The following is an 11,682-nucleotide window of genomic DNA, read 5'->3' as shown; positions in this document are numbered from 1 at the left end:
CTGAACCCTGAACCCTGAACCCTGAACCCTGAACCCTGAACCCTGAACCCTGAACCCTGAACCCTGAACCCTGAACCCTGAACCCTGAACCCTGAACCCTGAACCCTGAACCCTTAACCCTTAAACCCTTAAACCCTAAACCCTAAACCCTACACCCTACACCCTAAACCCTAAACCCTACACCCTACACCCCAAACCCCAAACCCCAAACCCCAAACCCCAAACCCCAAACCCCAAACCCCAAAACCCCAAACCCAAAACCCAAAACCCCAAACCCCAAAACCCCAAACCCTAAACCCTAAACCCTAAACCCTAAACCCTTACTATCCTTTCTGCTAAATCTCAGATCCAAGTTACGTTTCTGCGTATACGCGAGTTTGTCTCTGCAAAGTCGCGTGTATACGCTAGTCAGACACTGCAAAGTCGCGTATCTGTTTTTTCAGGGTTTTTCGCGTATCTGCAAAGTCACGTATCTGTCTCGGTTTTCTTTGGGTGTACTTTCGTTACGGTTTCCGCCTTACTCTCTTTTCTGCTTTAAGCCCTAAACCCTAAACCCTAAACCCTAAACCCTAAACCCTAAAACCCTAAACCCTAAACCCTAAACCCCAAACCCCAAACCCCAAACCCCAAACCCCAAACCCCAAACCCCTAAACCCTAAACCCTAAACCCTAAACCCTAAACCTTAAACCCTAAACCCTAAACCCTAAACCCTAAACCCTAAACCCTAAACCCTTAAACCCTTAAACCCTAAACCCTAAACTGCATGGAGAATTCCAGCGTCACCCTTTGCTTCAGCATATTCCCAGGCCTTTGATTTGTTGGCGGAATCCGCGCAAGATCGGCACTTTTTACATGAGCAGTTCCGACCCCCGGCCTTGATTTTCTACAGGAGCAGTGCATTCTTCTTCCAGGAGCAGTACATGTTTTTTCAGATTTCTTGCATGAGCAGAGCCATTTTTTAGCTATTTTTTAGCTACTTGTTACGTATCTGCGTATACGCGAGTTAGACACTGCAATGTCGCGTGTATACGCTAGTCCGACTCTGCGAAGTCGCGTATCTGTTTATTCATATTTTTTAATATTTAAAATATTTTTTTTTAAATATTTTAATATTAAAAAATTATTAAAAAACTCCATGTACATGCACTTGCCCTGTCCGCTTTTGCTATATAAGGACAGCAAGTAGCTCATTCTCTTTGTATCACTGATGAGTCCCATTGAGGACGAAACTAGTTTGATGTTAATACAGAGTTTCTGTTCTACTTATGTATTTTGCATAATCGCTTGTCCTTAAGCATTTTTTATTTTTCAGTTTATCTTGTATCGGTTCATCTGTCTCGGTTATCTTTGGGCGTCTTTTCGTTACGGCTTCCGCCTTACTATCCTTTCTGCTAAATCTCAGATCCAAGTTACGTATCTGCGTATACGCGAGTTTGTCTCTGCAAAGTCGCGTGTATACGCTAGTCAGACACTGCAAAGTCGCGTATCTGTTTTTTCAGGGTTTTTCGCGTATCTGCAAAGTCACGTATCTGTCTCGGTTTTCTTTGGGTGTACTTTCGTTACGGTTTCCGCCTTACTCTCTTTTCTGCTTTAAGCCCTAAACTAAGTCCATGGCGAGAAACCCTAATGAAAGCACGGGTCCTGTTACTAGATCTCATTCCAGGGCAAATTCTCAATCTCATATTGATCGTGATCCTCCCGAACGCGATTCCGCTTCGTCTCGGAGGAACATTATTGAAAATGTTATTCAGCAGTTCGTCTGGGATAACACTCCTTCTTCCCGTGAGATTGAAGAAATTGTGAACCGAGAGAAAGAGAAGCGGAACTCTTCTGGGCCTTTTCTTTTCAGCCCACCGGAGCATCCTTCAGCTGGCATCAATGAGCCTGCGCAGTCCCCTCCAGGAACTGCGCAGCCTCATCCTGAGACTGCACAGCCCCATCTTGAGGCTGCGCAGCCCCATCTCGACTTTCCTCAGCCGGGCCCTTCTTCTCGGCATCCAGCTACTCATGATCCGGAATCATCTTTTGCCCGCCAGCTTCCGGGTAATAATGAAATTCCGCCGTTGCCCACTGCCTGGACCGATGTAATTTCTCGTGCAGTCATGGATTTCCAAAAAGCCACTGAAATCTTGCATAGATCTCAGTCGCTTGTTGAGAAACTGCTTGCTCTTCAACAAGACAACCGTGTTATTCAGAGCCTTATGGTTAAAACACCGGGTCTTGTAGCTTCCGATCCAGACACCAATGATGCCCTCAAAGGTGGTCTCGAAGCTCTTACTGCCAGATATCGAAGAGATTGCCATGAACTCTACTTACGGCATGAGCAATCTATTGTGGAGCAAAATGGAACTAGGGTTTCTAATCTTGTTTCAGATTTTAAAGATAAGCTTCTCCAGCTTGCTCTTCCTTTCGAAGACATGGAGTTTACTAGTTCCACCGGTCCTGTTGATGGCAGTCTTGTTGCTGCCCATTGGTGTTCACTTGCCTTGTCCACTTACAGTCGACAAGTCAATGATTTCAAAACCGAGCTTGTTCTTCGTCGTTCTGCCAGAGATGCTGCCCAAGCTGCCAGAAATTCCGCTCGGGAAGAAGCAGCTAAGCAAGCTAATGATATTCCTCGTGAGGAAGCCATTTCTGTTTTGGTTCGAAGAGAAATTGCAAAATCTCTCCAAGCCCAGCAACAGAAAATTGATCATCTTGCTTCTCTCTTTGATGCTTCACCCCAGCAGCAGCCCCAGCAACATTCTCGGCAGAAACCCCAGCAGCAGCAGCAGCAACGTAGACAGCCCCAGCAGCAGCAGCAGAGGCAGCCCCAGCAGCGTCAGCAGCATAACCGGCCCCCGCAGCAGCAGCAGCAGCCTCTGCGCAGTCAACAGAGGCCTCTGCGCAGGCAGCCCCAGCAACTGCGCAGTGAGCCTGAGCAACTGGGCAGGCAGCCTCAGAGGCAGCAGCAGCAGCAGGGTGCCCTAGATCAGCAATCCCGGCCAAAAAACGGGATGGGGAGGGGGCGTTTCCGCCGACGAAACCGCTCCACCAGATCTGTTGCTGGACAGTCGGCCTCCATTCCAAACCAGCCTTCCCCGAACACTGGTTTGAATCCGGAGGCTGCCCCATTTGCTCCACATGGGCAAGGTGTTCATCAAATCCCTGCCGGATTCAAAGGGAAAGGCAAGACTCCTTTAATGTAAGCAAATCCCGTCATCTGTATTGGTTGCCCTCCATTAGCCCCTCCTCTTATTTAGTTTACCTGATTGGAAAAATGACCCCTTCTCAGATTGATCGTCGAATCAGCAATCTTGCTATTCACAATCTCTCTTCCGTCTCTCTTTCCTTCAGCCAAACCAAATTATTGGGCCTAGGGCACAAATACATCCCCCGGCCTCCGCCCATGGCCGTTGATGACATTCTTAAAGAATTTGCTTATTTTTCCCGTCTTTGCCGCCTCAGAAGATTTTTTCGTCTTTCTTCTGATGATGATACCTATAATCCTTTCCGCCTGCCAAACCCTACCTGGGAGCCGCCGATTAATGACCCTGATCTTAATCGTGCCCTTCAGCTTGGCCTTTCCATCCTTCAAACCCGCATTGCCTCCGTCCAGTTTACCCCCAGACCCAGTTTTGCTAGATCCCAATTGCTTGCATTAAAGAGTCTTCGCCGACTCCCCATTGTGATCAAACCAGCAGACAAGAACCTGGGGATTGTGGTTCTTGACAGAGAAAACTATGTTGCCGAAGCCCATAGGCAACTAGCTGATCTCAATGTCTACAGGCAGTTTGCATCGGTTCCGTGGCTGGCCATCAGCAGGTCTCTCAGGCAGCTTCGAGCAAGATATCGCAACCTTCTCTCAGTTCAGCAGTGGGAGTATATAATGCAAGTCAAGCCGCAAGATGCCAAAGCTTGCAGGCTTTACTTTATTTGGAAGATCCACAAAAACCCTCCTGTCGGTAGGCCTATCTGTGCTTACAATGGGTTTATGCTGGAGCCTCTCTCCAAATTCTTGCATTATAAACTTCTTGGTACTTTGTTGGCTCAGCCCAACCATCTCCCAGACTCTCTCTCTTTACTGCAGGATATTGAATCCAAGCGTTTTGCTCCCGATTCTTTTCTTGTTACTTTTGATGTAGAGTCCCTCTATCCTAGTATTCCTACTCAGGAAGGCTTGCATGCCTTACGGGATATGATTGAGCATAGTACTGCTGATCTCTTCACTCCAGAGGACGTGGATTTTCTTGTCAGTGCAGCTGAGTTGGTGCTCAAGTGGCATTTTTTGCAGTTTGATGGCTCTTTTTACCGGCAGATTAGAGGCACTGCCATGGGCAGCAATTTTGCTGTTGTATATGCTTGTCTCTTCCTTTGCCATCTCGAGCAAGAAGTCTTCCGAAGATTTCCTGCTCCAGAGATTCAGCTTTTCAGACGGTTTATTGATGATGGTTGCATGGTCTGGAATGGCTCCAGAGAGAGATTGGTCCAATTCTTGGATTGCTACCAGTCCATTTATCCTGAGCACATCCGCATTACTTCTTGCATTTCATCATCCAGCATCAACATTCTGGACATAGTGCTTTTCAAAGGTGATGACTTCCACACCTCTGGAAAGCTTTCCACCAGATGCTTCCAGAAACCACTGAATGCATACCAGTATATTCCATTTACTTCCTGGCACCCCAAACACCAGAAAGTTGCATTCGTGGTTAATGAGCTGCAGAGATATCTTCTTCGAGAAAGCACCGAGCCGGGTTTCCTTGAACTCAGACGGGCTTTCTACAGCAGGCTTCGGTCGAGGGGCTATCCACCGGATTTCCTCCAGGCATGTTTTGCCAAGGTCCATTGGGATCAAAGGGTTGCTCTATTGCAGCGGGTCTATGCGCGAGGTCCTCTTCACTCTCTTGGCCTCAAAAGGGCCCCCTTGGTGTTGAAGCTGGACTATTGTGAAGCCACTCGTGCTTTGAACCTTGGGGGTTCCCTAAACCCTAAACTGCATGGAGAATTCCAGCGTCACCCTTTGCTTCAGCATATTCCCAGGCCTTTGATTTGTTGGCGGAATCCGCGCAAGATCGGCACTTTTTACATGAGCAGTTCCGACCCCCGGCCTTGATTTTCTACAGGAGCAGTGCATTCTTCTTCCAGGAGCAGTACATGTTTTTTCAGATTTCTTGCATGAGCAGAGCCATTTTTTAGCTATTTTTAGCTACTTGTTACGTATCTGCGTATACGCGAGTTAGACACTGCAATGTCGCGTGTATACGCTAGTCCGACTCTGCGAAGTCGCGTATCTGTTTATTCATATTTTTTAATATTTAAAATATTTTTTTTTAAATATTTTAATATTAAAAAATTATTAAAAAACTCCATGTACATGCACTTGCCCTGTCCGCTTTTGCTATATAAGGACAGCAAGTAGCTCATTCTCTTTGTATCACTGATGAGTCCCATTGAGGACGAAACTAGTTTGATGTTAATACAGAGTTTCTGTTCTACTTATGTATTTTGCATAATCGCTTGTCCTTAAGCATTTTTTATTTTTCAGTTTATCTTGTATCGGTTCATCTGTCTCGGTTATCTTTGGGCGTCTTTTCGTTACGGCTTCCGCCTTACTATCCTTTCTGCTAAATCTCAGATCCAAGTTACGTTTCTGCGTATACGCGAGTTTGTCTCTCCAAAGTCGCGTGTATACGCTAGTCAGACACTGCAAAGTCGCGTATCTGTTTTTTCAGGGTTTTTCGCGTATCTGCAAAGTCACGTATCTGTCTCGGTTTTCTTTGGGTGTACTTTCGTTACGGTTTCCGCCTTACTCTCTTTTCTGCTTTAAGCCCTAAACCCTAAACCCTAAACCCTAAACCCTAAACCCTAAACCCTAAACCCTAAACCCTAAACCCTAAACCCTAAACCCTAAACCCTAAACCCCTAAACCCTTAACCCCTAAACCCTTAACCCCTAAACCCTTAACCCTAAACCCTAAACCCTTAACTCTAAACCCTAAACCCTAAACCCTTAACCCCTAAACCCCTAACCCTAAACCCTTAACCCTAAACCCTTAACCCTTAACCCTTAACCCTTAACCCTAAACCCTTAACCCTTAAACCCTAAACCCTAAACCCTAAACCCTTCGACCTTGCGCTTGATCGCGGTCTATTAAAAGGACATACATTGTAAAGATTTTCTTTGTATCACTGATGAGACCCTAAAGGTTGAAACTAGTTTGATAATACAAAATTTTATTCATCTTTCATTTTTTGTTGTCCTTTTTCTCTCTTCTGATTATTTTCTTGCTACTGGTATCGCTAGCTTTTCGCACTTTTGATTAGACCCTAAACCCTAAACCCTACAACCCTAAACCCTAAACCCTAAACCCTTAACCCTAAACCCTAAACCCTTAACCCTAAACCCTAAACCCTAAAACCCCTAAACCCTAAACCCTTAACCCTAAACCCTAAACCCTTAACCCTTAACCCTAAACCCTAACCCTTAACCCTAACCCTAAACCCTAAACCCTAAAACCTAAACCCCAAACCCTAAACCCCAAACCCCAAACCCCAAACCCCAAACCCCAAACCGCAAACCCCAAACCCTAAACCCTAAACCCTAAACCCTGAAACCCTAAACCCTGGACCCTGGACCCTGGACCCTAGACCCTGGACCCTGAACCCTGAACCCTGAACCCCAAACCCCAAACCCCAAACCCCAAACCCTTAACCCTTAACCCTTAACCCTTAACCCTTAACCCTAAACCCTTAACCCCAAACCCCAAACCCCAAACCCCAAACCCCCAACCCCAAACCCCAAAACCCCAAACCCCAAACCCCAAACCCTAAACCCTAAACCCCAAACCCTCAACCCTCAACCCTCAACCCTCAACCCTAAACTACATGGAGAGTTCCAGCGTCACCCTTTGCTTAAGTATATTCCCAAGCCCTTGATTTGTTGGCCGAATCCGCGCAAGATCGGGACTTTTTACATGAGCAATTCCGACCCCCCGCCATGATCTTCTACAGGAGCAGTGCATTCTTCTTCCAGGAGCCGTACATGATTTTTTCAGATTTTTTGCATGAGGAGAGCTATTTTTTAGCTATTTTGTACTCTTATTTTTTAATATTTAAAATATTTTTAAATATTTTAATATTAAAAAATTAAAAAGTTAAAAAACCATGTGCCCATACCATGGTTGCAAAAAATACCATGTACCACTTACCATGCACTTGCCCTGTCCGCTTTTGCTATATAAGGACAGCAAGTAGCTCATTTTCTTTGTATCACTGATGAGTCCCGTTGAGGACGAAACTAGTTTGATGTTAATACAAAGATCTGTTCTACTTATTATGTGTTTTGCATAATCTCTTGTCCTTAAGCATTTTTATTTTGTATCGGTTTTTATTTACAGTCCTTCTGTATCGGTTTTTATTTACAGTTCTTCTGTATCGGTTTCTATTGTGGTGTGTTTTCTGTTCGGTTTCCGCCTTACTCTCTTTTTGCTGTAAGCCACAGAGGCGCCACAGAAGGCGCAGTGCGGAGGCGCCACAGAAGGCGCTGTGCGGAGGCGCCACAGAAGGCGCTGTGCGGAGACGCCATAGAGGCGCTACAGAAGGCGCAGTGCAGAGGCGCCACAGAAGGCGCAGTGCAGAGGTGCCACAGAAGGTGCAGTGCGGAGACGCCACAGAGGCGCCACAGAAGGCGCAGTGTAGAGGCGCCACAGAAGGCGCAGTGCAGAGGCGCCACAGAAGGCGCAGTGCAGAGACGCCACAGAGGCGCCACAGTGCGGAGACGCCACAGCGGCGCCACAGAGTGCAGAGGCGCCACAGAAGGCGCAGTGCAGAGGCGCCACAGAAGGCGCAGTGCAGAGGCGCCACAGAAGGCGCAGTGCAGAGACGCCACAGAGACGCCACAGAGGCGCCACAGTGCGGAGACGCCACAGCGGCGCCACGCAGAGGCGCCATAGAAGGCGCAGTGCAGAGGCGCCACAGAAGGCGCGGTGCAGAGGCGCCACAGAAGGTGTAGTGCGGAGACGCCACAAAGGCGCCACAGAAGGCACAGTGCGGAGGCGCCACTGAAGGTTCTATTGGTTCTTCTGTATCGGTTTCTATTGGGTGTGTTTTCAGTTCGGTTTCCGCCTTACTCTCTTTTTGCAATAAACCCTAAACCCTAAACCCTAAAAAAACCCTAAACCCTAAACCCTAAAAAAACCCTAAACCCTAAACAAAACCCTAAACCCTAAACCCTAAACCCTAAACCCTAAACCCTAACCCTAAACCCTTAACCCTTAACCCTTAACCCTTAACCCTTAAACCCTTAAACCCTTAAACCCTTAACCCTAAACCCTTCAGCTTGGCCTTTCCATCCTTCAAACCCGCATTGCTTCCGTTCATTTCACCACCAGACCCAGATTTGCCAGATCCCAATTGCTTGCATTAAAGAGTCTTCGCCGACTCCCTATTGTGATCAAACCAGCAGATAAGAACCTGTGGATTGTGGTACTTGACAGGGATAACTATGTTGCCGAAGCCCACAGGCAACTAGCCGATCTCAATGTCTACAAGCAGTATGCAGCGGTTCCATGGTTGGCCATCAGCAGGTCTCTCAGGCAGCTTCAAGCAAGATTTCGAAATCTTCTCACAGTTCAACAGTGGGAGTATATAATGCAAATCAAGCCGCAAGATGCCAAAGCTTGCAGGCTTTACTTCATTTGGAAGATCCACAAAAACCCTCCTGTCGGTAGACCTATCTGTGCTTACAATGGGTTTATGCTGGAGTCTATGTCCAAATTTTTGCATTATAAACTTCTTGGTACTTTACTTGCTCAGCCCAATCATCTTCCAGACTCTCTCTCTTTATTGCAGGATATTGAATCTAAGCGTTTTGCTCCCGATTCATTTCTTGTTACTTTTGATGTAGAGTCCCTCTACCCTAGTATCCCTACTAAGGAAGGCTTGCATGCCTTACGGGATATGATTGAGCATAGTACCGCTGACCTCTTCACTCCAGAAGATGTGGATTTTCTAGTCAGTGCAGCTGAGTTGGTGCTCAAGTGGCATTTTTTGCAGTTTGATGGCTCTTTTTATCGGCAGATTAGAGGCACTGCCATGGGCAGCAATTTTTCTGTTGTGTATGCATGTCTCCAGAGATTCAGCTTTTCAGACGGTTTATTGATGATGGTTGCATGGTCTGGAATGGCTCCAGAGAGAGATTGGTCCAATTCTTGGACTGCTACCAGTCCATTTATCCTGAGCACATTCGCATCACTTCTTGCATTTCATCATCCAGCATCAACATTCTGGACATTGTGCTTTTCAAAGGTGATGACTTCCACACCTCTGGAAAGCTTTCCACCAGATGCTTCCAGAAACCACTGAATGCTTACCAGTATATTCCTTTTACTTCCTGGCATCCCAAGCACCAGAAAGTAGCATTCGTGGTTAATGAGCTGCAGAGATATCTTCTTCGAGAGAGCACTGAGTCAGGTTTCCTTGAACTCAGACGGGCATTCTACAGCAGGCTTCGGTCGAGGGGCTATCCACCAGATTTCCTCCAGGCATGTTTTGCCAAGGTCCATTGGGATCAAAGGGTTGCTCTATTGCAGAAGGTCTATGCACGAGGTCCTCTTCACTCTCTTGGCCTCAAAAGGGCCCCCTTGGTGTTGAAGCTGGACTATTGTGAAGCCACTCGTGCTTTGAACCTTGGGGGTTCCCTAAACCCTAAACTGCATGGAGAGTTCCAACGTCACCCTTTGCTTCAGCGTATTCCCAAGCCCTTGATTTGTTGGCGGAATCCGCGCAAGATCGAGACTTTTTACATGAGCAGTTCCGACTCCCGGCCATGATCTTCTACAGGAGCAGTGCATTCTTCTTCCAGGAGCCGTACATGATTTTTTCAGATTTTTTGCATGAGGAGAGCTATTTTTTAGCTATTTTTAGCTATTTTTTAGCTATTTTTTACTCTTATTTTTTAATATTTAAAATATTTTTTATATTTTAATATTAAAAAATTAAAAAGTTAAAAAACCATGTGCCCATACCATGGTTGCAAAAAATACCATGTACCACTTACCATGCACTTGCCCTGTCCGCTTTTTGCTATATAAGGACAACAAGTAGCTCATTTTCTTTGTATCACTGATGAGTCCCGTTGAGGACGAAACTAGTTTGATGTTAATACAAAGATCAGTTCTACTCTTTATGTGTTTTGCATAATCTCTTGTCCTTAAGCATCTTTATTTTGTATCGGTTTTTATTTGCAGTATCGGTTTTTTGTTTACAGTTCTTCTGTATCGGTTTCTATTGGGTGTGTTTTCAGTTCGGTTTCCGCCTTACTCTCTTTTTGTAGCAAGCCCTAAACTAAGTCCATGGCGAGAAACCCTACTGACTTCACGGGTCCTGTTACTAGATCTCAATCCAGGACAAACTCTCATCAATCTCATAATGATCGTGATCCTCCCGAACAAGATTTCGCTCTGTCCCGGAGGAACAATATTGATAATGTTATTCAGCAGTATATTTGGGATAACACTCTTTCTTCCCGTGAGATTGAAGAAATTGTAAACCGAGAAATTGCAAACCGGAATTTTTCTCTTCCCGTTGCCCCGCAGCATGGGCCTTCTCTTTTCGGTCCAGATCCAGAGCCGGAGCCCCGTACAGATGGCCACAATGAGACTGCGCAGCCCCCTCCAGAAACTGCGCAGCCACCTCTTGAGACTGCGCAGCCTCCTCCTGTCTCTGCGCAGAGGGGTCCTTCTGTCTCATTTGCTCGTCAACCGGCTTCTCATGCTCCGGAATCATCTTTTGCTCGCCAGCTTCCGGGAGACAATGAAATTCTGCCTATGCCCAATGCTTGGACCGAAGTAATTTCATGTGCAGTCAAAGATTTCCAAAAAGCCACTGAAGTCTTGCATAGATCTCAGTCGCTTGTTGAGAAATTGCTAGCTATTCAGCAAGACAACCGTGTTATTCAAAGCCTTATGGTTAAAACACCGGGTCTTGTAGCTTCCGATCCTGACACCAATGATGCTCTCAAAGGTGGTCTTGAAGCTCTTACTGCCAGATATCGAAGAGACTGCCATGAATTTTACTTACGGCATGAGCAATCTATTGTGGAGCGAAATGAAGCTAGGGTTTCTCAACTTGCTTCAGATTTTCAAAATCAGCTTCACCAGCTTGCCTTGCCTTTTCAGAACATGGAGTTTACTAGCTCCACCGGTCCGGTTGATGGCAGTATTGTTGCTGCTCATTGGTCTTCACTTGCCTTGTCCACTTATAGCCGACAAGTCAATGAATTCAAAACTAAGATTGTTCTTCGTCGTTCTGCCAGAGATGCTGCCCAAGCCACCAGAAATGCCGCTCGGGAAGAATTAGCTAAGCAAGCTAATGATATTCCCCGTGAGGAGGCTATCTCTGTTCTGGTTCGAAGAGAAATTGCTAAATCTCTCCAAGCCCAGCAACAGAAAATTGATCAGCTTGCCTCTCTCATTGAGCATCAAGCTCCTCCCCAGCAGCAGCCTCGGCAGCAACCCCAGCAGCAGCAGCAGCGTAGACAGCCCCAGTCGCAGCAGCGTAGACAACCCCAGCAGCACCAGCAGCAGAGCCAACCTCCGTAGCAGTAGCAGCAGCCTCTGCGCAGCTAGCCTCAGCAACTGCGCAGGCAGCCTCAGAGACAGCAGCAGCAATAGGTTCCCCAGGAACAACAATCCTGACCAA

The sequence above is a fragment of the Pinus tabuliformis genome, chromosome J (genome assembly GCF_031772625.1).
Source record: "Pinus tabuliformis cultivar Carrire ecotype Pingquan chromosome J, CPIR1, whole genome shotgun sequence".
In the NCBI taxonomy this organism is placed as follows: Eukaryota; Viridiplantae; Streptophyta; class Pinopsida; order Pinales; family Pinaceae; genus Pinus; species Pinus tabuliformis.
Note: the sequence above shows the minus strand (reverse complement) of the source record.